Consider the following 9,521-nt stretch of genomic DNA (forward strand, 5'->3'; position numbering starts at 1 on the left):
ATTAAGACACTAGCACACCACCATCCATCTCTGCTTTTGCTTCCCTTGCTACAGGTGCCTTTTAATGACTGATATAAATGTGTATATTCTTTTCCAATTAAAAAGCTGCCTGCAGTGGCAAAAACCCCCAGCAATGGTATATCTGTCCCATCCTATTAGGGGGACTGCTCAAGGATTTGCATGCTCAGTTCCTCAAACAACCATCTATGTATCTGAAGAAGTGTGCATGCACACGAAAGCTCATACCAAGAACTGACTTAGTTGGTCTTTAAGGTGCTACTGGAAGGAATTTGTTTTGTTTTGACTATGGCAGACCAACACGGCTACCTATCTGTAACTGGAACCATCTATGTAGAGCAGGAGGGATGAACTGGAAGTTGCAGGCAGACTACATCCAAACTTCTGTCAGCCAGTTTTGTTTTGTTTTTTGCAAAAATATTATTAGTTTTTACAATATCAATGACAAACAAAAACATAAAACAAACAAAACATAACAGACATAAATCATAACCTTATTGAAAATAACAGTTATTTACTTTGTAAAACGACTTCCTCGTTTCCCCTTAGTTGAATTTCATTGCATATCCTTATAACGGTTTTCCAAATCCCAATTTTAATACCCTTTAAATTAAACATTAACATCTTTAAATCTTCTTCTTCTTGTATTAAACATATTATTTTATCAGTTAACATAGATACAATCCTAAGCCCTTTAAGTATCTGGACGCTATTTCCAATTATTTTAGCTTAACAAATTTAACTAAATAATCATTAAATTTCTTCCATTCTTCGTGATGTTCCTCCTCCTCCTGGTCGCGGACTCTTCCGGTTAGATCGGCTAGCTCCATACAATCCATCATCTTCCTGTCGGCCAGTTTTGACATAAGAGCAGAGGCACCCACCTGCCAATCACCTGATGCCATTTGTCATCAGGTGATTATGCTTCAAAGAAAGAATTGGGAGCACACTGAGCATGCACTCCCAAGTCTTCCATTCCAGCCCTTACTGTAAAAATAAGAATCTGGGGCGGGTCTTGCATTTGATGCTAAATGCAGTGCCAAAAGCAAGCCCTGCTCGAGGCAGAGATCACCTGTCCAGGGGAATTCTGATCAGGAGCTCTCATGGGTAGCCATTCCCAGTGGACCTTGTAGGTGATGCCATATTGAAAAATTCTGTATATGCAATGATCCAAGAGCCCATTTTAAGAGTCTTGTACTGTTTGCAAAGTGGCAACAAAGACCTTTATGTTTTTAGTTTTTAGTGTTTCTGGCCAGTTTGTGTAATACGTTTTGGGATTTCACACATCTGCTGAAGCAAATGCAGCATCTTTGGGAAAAGCTCTGGTAGAATAGCAGGGACAAGTAATTCAATTGTGCTATATGCACAAGCTCATATCATTTCCCACCAAACTCCCTAGGTTTTGTTTTGTATTTACCACGTCTAATGAAGATTAAGATTCCATTCTCTCTGTAAGAATGCAGTGGAACATTTGGACTCATCTTTCCCCCTTTCATTTCTCTTAACTACCCTGACTAAGTATACAAAACAAAGCAAATGCCATGGAATAGGTGGCTACCAGCATGCTCAAAGGATTTTGTGGAAATCATTGCAGTTTTCTCAGCAATTCAATTGGAATGGAGATAAAAGATTCCCAGATATCTCATGACTGAGGCATTCTGATTTAGTCTGTGTTGTGTGAACATATAAAAAATGTGCGCAGCGTGTCAATCTTGCCACCTGTGTTGACAGGACAGTGATATGACAGCTTCAGTTAAGGGTCCAAAAGATTTCTGTGGGCTACCTCTCTCATCATCACTCCTGATGATTTGATTGATTAAGATTACTTATATGCCACTTTTCCACCATCAGCTGTTCCCAAAATGGCTTACAACAAACATTCAAAACATCATAATACAAATTTGCAATGATGCCTGGGGCTGATGAGAGCTGAAGTCCCACCAACATCTGGGGGACAACACTTGAACCACCTCTGATCTAAAGCCACTCCAACTGTAGGGACTGGCTCAGATGCCCTTACCCATTTATATTTCTTGTTCCTGCAGGTGTGGCTTCTATGTCACTTGAGTGTTTCATCTTTACTCTAGTTAATGTGTTGTCTTCATTTTGGATACTGCAGAAACGAAAGCCTTTGTGAATACAGAGTAGTCAAGCAGTCCAGGCAGAGTTTATGATGCACAGCCACCCCTGGAGATTAATCATCTTTCTTCTTTTGAATATTTCCCATGATATGTTTCTAAATAGAGGACAGAGGGACAGAGGGATTCCTCAGCCTTGTGAAATCATAGCTGTTCAGATTCCGACAAGGCACATTGAGCTGACAGTTGCTTTTCCCTCTTTAAAGTCTGCAGTCCCTTCTTAAAGTTAATGTCTTGTTCGACCATACAATAAGCTGAACAAGCAAAAAGAAATACAGAACTCATCTTCACAGTCCAATTAAGAACTTCTTCTAATTATATTCCCGGGACAGGGGCTCCTGAGAAATAGCAATATCTCCCCGTTCTGAGAGCTAAATCATATCTGCTGATGTTAGCACAGAAATACTATCTGCTGTTAAAAGCCCACTTGTTCTTTCCCCACTTAGTGAGATTGTCAGTTGTCTGCTAGAAGGAAAGGAGGAACTATACTGGCAGTCTGAAAAAGAGTAACTGTCAAGCAATGGAACTCTCTCATGAGTTTGTGGCTTAGATGGTACTATAACCAAACTTCCAATTTGTAGGGGGACCCAAAATTGAATGAACGTTCTGCCAAGAAAATCTTAATTTTACAATTTGCATGAATTACGCTAATGGTATAAAATGAGCAAAGATGAGAATTTGCAAAGTTGTTCTGTGATTGCTTTAACCCCATCTCTTCTACTCATGGAGCACCCAGAACTGCTTACAGCTTAAATGAAATACAATACAGTGGCAAAGAATATGAATACAAAATAAAAAGGGGGGGTTATTGTTTTCACTTGTAATTGTTGCATGCCACCCCAATCTCTGGAGTGGTGTGAGATTCCAGGGGTTCCCAGGATTTGGTTTCCTCATAACGAGGGACAGCAGAGACTGTTGTGTTTTTATAATGTATGGTTTATTTACACACACATACAACCTGAGTCTACGATGGAGGGGCTCACAGCATTAACACCCCAAGAGGGTCTTGCCTCTTCCATAATCAGGCATGGCTCTGTCTCTCAGCTGCCTAGCCTGCTTCTAGCTCACACACCTCAGTTCTGGCTTTTGTCTTTCTGTCAGACAGTTGAGGGAAGGGGGCCAACCACTTTGATATCTGGCACAGAGCCACTTTGTTTGTTGCCTTAATGACCCATATTGAGGCCATTTCCACAAAACTTGCCTGGCTAGTCCAGCAATTGAATCCATGTTGGATCTAGGAATTAGAAGGGACTCAGGCATCCAGCCTACCCTACCCCAAACTCACAACATTATTCTGAAATGTATCTGCCAGCAGCGGAGACTGCGGGTTTCGCTTCATGTGACACTCCAGTGTGGTCTTTGCATTTCCTATGCCTGTAATATAAGTGTGCACTGGCTGCAATGGCCCCTTGATTTTCAAATGTCTCTCTTCTGCTTTCCGTCGCCTGAAAGGAGCGCTACCAAGATACAAAGCCTACTTTGTGCCATTTGTGTCACAAAAAGTTCTGCTGTTTTACTATGATTCTTATTGTACGCCGTCATCACCCCATGGAAAAACTGAGCCATGCTGACATCTCTCCAGGCAGCCAAATACACGAGGGAGCTTCCTCCCAGGAGCCCATCTTTGCTCAAAGGTTTGGGCGAGAAAGACAAAGACAAAGTCCTGATTTTGTTCCCTTTTCCTAGAGCTATTGTGTTGTGAAAACACACCAAATAAAATGCTCTTTTTCTTCCTTTGGCAAGATAAACTTTAAGGAAGTAGTTAGCCTTCTTCCTATAGCAGTTGTTACACTTCAAAACACCCCAGGAATAGTTTTTACCGATTAATGCAATGCTGCAAAATGGCTCTGTATTATTTCTGCAAGGTTCTCTGAACAAGCTGACAAGCTGACTCCTACAATTTGCCCAGGAAGCTGACTCTCCCCAAGTTCGTTCCAAGCTGTCTGTCTCAGGTTGTCAAAACCTAGAAAGGAATGAAAGTGGCTGACAAATCATTTACCCTTGTGAGCCGTTGTTGCTTGAAAGATGGCATGGGGGAGGAGGGGGAAAAACCCTTTGTGATCAGCATCTACCTCCAGCTTCAAATCCCCAGCTGCCTTTGCTAAGCAAAATCGGGAGAGACATTTGTCCATATGTTTCCTTCTGGGTAAGCCGAACATTAAAAGTTCTGTCAGCAATTACAATGCATTTAAACTGCATGCTTAATGCCAACATTTGAGTAGGGGTTGCTGAGAATGCATGGATTTATAAATAAGAAGTTGTTCAGAGCAGAAAATAGCTAACAGAGAAGTCTGAAGTTGGCTGAAGCAAGGTTATACCACTGCTAAGGACACATTATCATCTCTATCAAGTAACAGAAAAGGAGAGAAACTTGAATCATCCATGGAAACTGCCCTGCCCCTTGTATTGTTATGAGTTTGGAGGGGGGTAGGCCCAGACCCTTATAATGCTTGGGCCCACCTTCTAATTCTTGGAATAGCCAGGCCAGCCTGTTAATCGCCCCCTAAGTAAGGATCCTTAGGGAACAAAGGAAGTGCCTCCCTCCCTCCCTCCCTCCCTGCTAGTTATGTAGCACCTCTGCTTGTGGTTAACGCTTAGCTGGAATGAAATATTCAACGCAGCAATAGAGAAATTAAAATAGTAATTTATTTGTCAGACAAATAAATGAGAGGCTCAGTGGTACATGGTTACCAAGCTCTGGCCTGGCCTCCTGCCATTCTGGCCAGCACTTATATTTCCTTAATCCAGCCCCCTTGCTCCTCCTGTGGCTGCCTCTGTCCAATCAGCCTGGTTGAAATTCCTATTGGCTGTTTGCTAGAACCAATCACAAAAGATACACCCACTTCCTTCTGTCCTTTTATGGAACACAAAGAGCTATATATTCTTATCTATAAATGACAAATAAGTAGTAATATATCTTACATGTGTCTCAACAAGGAATCTTAATTACCAGCTCACCTCTTGCCCTCCTTGCCCTATTGCCTTCCAAAACAGATGGTTAATCTTAAATTTTTATCTTCAACAGATGTCAAGGATCTTGAGTTCACATCAACATTGAAAGATCTCCTTCATTTGATGGTTTCTAAACAAAAAGGCCTGACAACTATATATCAGGAGTGCTCGATGGCGTCTCCTGTCTGGCAGGGGGGCTAGGCTGGTGGCTGACTTAATTTCAGGATAGTTACAACTCTTACAACTATATGAAATAAGAATCTAGCATTTCTTAAATCCTTTGCATAATTACATTTAAGCCAATATATTTAAGCTAATATATTTCATACATTATCATAGGTAGCCTTTTAAAAGGAATAAGGCCTTTGTAAAGTAAAAAAAAAAGGAACTCAGTAAAAAACAGCTTTAAAAGAAGCCTCTTCAGTTTACACCCCTCCTTTCACCCCTCCTTTCCAGCCAGCTGCTTTCCCATTAGCTCTTCCCAACATTTATTGCCCTTTAACTCTCTCAGTTTAAGAAAGAATGGCTTTAGAGGATTTCCTAAAAATGCTCTCTTTTCTTTCTGCCAGCTAAATGCTTCTCCATTGCTCTTGGCCTTTCAACCTTAGGAAGAAGATATGGCTCATTTTACTGGGAGGCAAATGGTATTATTTTACTATTTATCCACCCTTAATTTAGTACTTTGCAACATGCAAGGTCAGTGTCTGTAACTCCCTTTTTTTACGACTTTGAGAATTGTTTTCTGCTATAAATCAGGGGGCCCCTTTCCTAGGAGAAAAAACATTGCCAAGGCCTTTTAGGCAGCTGGTCTTTTGCCTGGCATGAAACATTTGAAAATCTTTAAGCTTATTTTAAAATGCAAGCCCTGATTAAACATATAGAAGCTTTGATAAAAATGCAGGCTTATGATTAGATGCCTCAGTTAGAAATACAAATGGCCAGAGAGTTGAGAGTTGAGCTAGAAGCTAGATGAGAGAGCGGGAGGATGGCAAGGCAGAGAGAGACCCATGTTCGATTTCTGCTGGGATCCAAGGCTGTGGCTGTGGAAGAAGCAAGACCCTTTTACTGCTGTGAAGCCCTCCATCTTGTCATTTTTCAAGCTCTGAACAGTGTGGGGCCAAGCTACTCAAAGAATTGTCTGTGCCCATATGAACCTGCCCAGATATAAAGAACAGCCATGGAGGGGATGGTTAGGTTGCCAGGCAGAAAAGATTTCAGGCAGTTACAGAATTCTCTTCCTAAGGAGATACATGAGTCTTGAAAATAGTTCTGTTTTGCAGTGCTTTAAGGAAGAGAGTAGGTTAGGCAGTTGAGGCTGGTCCATCAGTGTCCATGAGACACTGCCCCATCAATCTCTGCCTGCCTTCATGTCAGCCCCTACTGGCCTGCCTTCTTACAACCAGCCCAGGAGGTGGAGCTGCCTGACAGTTTCCTTCTGAGTCTCAGTGTTGCACTTGTATATCTCAGCAGGGAAGAGGATGGGAACAAAACCAGAATGAGTTGGCTCTGGCTGTTGATCTCCTTGCTTTCCACCCTACCAGTCCCAATGTGCACTCACCATCACTAAAGTCAGGCTTGTATTATGTTTTTCTCACGGCTCTTCAAATTTTACACTAAACTGACTGGCTAAATTGAAATGACGTTATTGCATTTTCACCACTTTTTATTATTGTTCCCTGTTTCATAATACAGTATTAATGTTGATGGAGGTTTTCATCTATTTTTTTATTATCACTTTTTCACACTTTGCCTTGGGGGGAATTATTATTATTATTAGAAAGGTTGCTTATATACACCTCCTTCTTTGGCTGCAGAGGTTATCCCTCAGCATGTGATGTGCTGGAAGGAGCCACTCAACCTCAGGGCCAAGTCTAAATGTGCAGCTCCACAGCCCTCTGTTGTCTGTGTTCCTTCAGGCTAGTAACATATGAAGAAAGCTTCCGTTGTTTTAAAAATTAGAGAGAGTCTATCACATTGTAATGCATAACAATCTTCATTTCTCCAAGGCCCAAATCCAGTGCTGGATTGAGGGTGGGGCAGGCAGTTCCCCTGCACAGGGTGCCCAGCTGAGGAGGCGCTGAGAAAGGGGCACAGGATGGAAGGCGAGAGGGACGAGGGCATGTAAAAAAAACCCCAACTATTTAGGGTGGGGCAGTCAAATGTCCTCACTCAAGGCACCATATTACCCAAGTCTGCCCTTGGTGTACTTTCCAAATTGCCTTCTTAGCTGCATTGGCCTCTTGTCTAATCCAGGCCTGACTATTCCGACGTTTCGCCAGGTGCCTTCTACTGCCACACTCCTTGCTCCCATCACCCCAGAGGAAAGGATGCTGCATTTGTGGATTAAAAATGAATGAATTAAAAAAGCTTTTTTAGACTTGCTCTAGAGCAAAACAGAGCTGTATTAAAAAATAAAAATTGCTTCCTGCATGCGAAAAGGCAAGTGCAGCACATGAATGGAGTGTGGGGCAGTGGGGGGATGATTATACAGCCTTCAGAAATGTGAGCAGTTTTCAATTAGTCAATCTGCAGAACCCCAAGACAAAGCAGGACCTCCCCTTTTCTCTCCCTTGTGGATCAGTGGTGCCCAGGCCCCCACCTGTCTGGCTATTCTTTGCCCTTGCAAGGCACTTCTGGGTGGACTGCTGGTGTGGCTGGGTAGAACATACACCACTTCTTCTTATTGTTATTATTTTAACCTGCTCTTTTGAACTGATCCGGTAGATCAAAAGATGTATATTCATTTTTTCTTATTTTTAAAGAATGACTATTTTGTCTACATTGGCTTTGGTGGAAGTTTGTTGTTGCACAATTCCACATACATTCTTCTTTAATTTCAAAAGGTGTACACACACACACAGGTAAACAAATACCCGTGTGCATGCTCACAACTGACCTCAGGTTTTGGGAACTCACAGCAGTTGGAGAAGTATTGCAGGGAGGAGACAACAATGCACAGCATGAACACACACACCAAAAATTAAAGCACCATCCACTGTTTATCCACTGTTTTGGAGACATAAAACTGAAAGCACTCGTGTGAACAGCAGAGCACAAACATGCACATGGTAAAATTGACCCCACATGCACCTTAGTTTTAAGACTAGTCAAGCACTCCTGCAATTGCCAGATTTAAATACATGGAAACGGTTGGGTATTCCTTTCTGCATGGGCCATGTCCTTAGTTTGGTTGAAAGCCAATCAAGTTCTTATTCCTCTTATGCTCTGTCTTTGACGCACCCTGTTACTTTTCTCATCAAACTATTTTTTCAATTGAGTCTTCTTCATTTGCTGTGGCTTAAGAAACAAAATGAAAACCTGTGTGCTTGAATGCGCGCGCGCGCACACACACACACAGCCAAGCAGCCACCCACACATATATAATGGTTGACAGAAATTTATGCCTGCCCAATAGCAAATGTGAAGTGAGTGGTATCATTACATCTGCAGGTGTTCTTTCATTTCCACCTACGGTAAATATTAATAGAAAAAGCATCAAGTCACGCAATCATCTTCCACTTCAAAGCGAGTAACTTTCCTGCAGTTCACTTCTTTTCTTTGGAAGGCTTGTCAAGACCTGGATCTTTGTTCAGCTGGGCATCCTTCTGAGCAAGTGAATGAAGTCAAGCTAAGAACTTTATGAAGGTAGCCATTTAGAAACTTTTAAAGGGCAATTCCATCTGATAACAGTTAGAAGTCTCTGTGCAACTTGAGTATTGTTGTTTTTAATGGATAGGCAAGGGGAGCCAGTCTCTGTTTGTGCATCTACATTGCCTTCACTCGGGGCCCGTTCCGATCATGTTTTGTTCTACTCTGTCTTGGCAATGGCTTGCCTCTTTCTCTGTATGTCTTTGGTCTCTTCAAACGCAAGCATATGTATGGTGAAAAAGCTGTCCAACGGCTGTAGCAATTTCACCAAACATCACCTGTGACTCCCCCCCCCCTTTAAGGGTAGGAGGAGTTGCTACATGTGTGTTTCACTGTATCAGTTTTGTGTAGTCAATATTATACTTGAAGGCACTCTTGTGTGTCTTCACCATGTCAAGGGGAAACTCTGAAAACTCAAATGGATTCTGGCATGCTTAAAAAAACAACCCATGGAGGCATATTATTTATCACACGGGAATGCAGGAAGGCATGATATAAAGACCCCCCCCCCCATAATGGCCTTAAAAATGCACTGCAAATTAATGTGACAACCAAGGCCTCAATCACATATGGTTATAAACCAGTTGATTTCATGCAATTATGGAAATGGTAAAAGAAGATTACTGCTGAGTGGTCTCTCTTTTTCCCTAAAGCTGGAATGAGGAAACCAATGGCTGGCTCTAGACCAGGAGAAGTCTGAAGTTGTGTGGAATCCTGAAGGGATTTCGGCCTCCATCCAGCCTGCCACTCACTTCTGCCTCTTAT

General features: G+C 42.1%; 1 protein-coding gene across 4 annotated transcripts in view; it reads left to right on the top strand.

Moving 5' to 3' along the window:
• The window catches only part of MAP3K9 (mitogen-activated protein kinase kinase kinase 9), a 95,648-nt gene that overhangs the window by 52,226 nt on the left and 33,901 nt on the right, over positions 1–9,521 (top strand). The gene's annotated exons all lie outside the window — the stretch shown is intronic.

This window comes from Podarcis erhardii (genome assembly GCF_964252035.2).
Source record: "Podarcis erhardii genome assembly, chromosome: 1".
In the NCBI taxonomy this organism is placed as follows: Eukaryota; Metazoa; Chordata; class Lepidosauria; order Squamata; family Lacertidae; genus Podarcis; species Podarcis erhardii.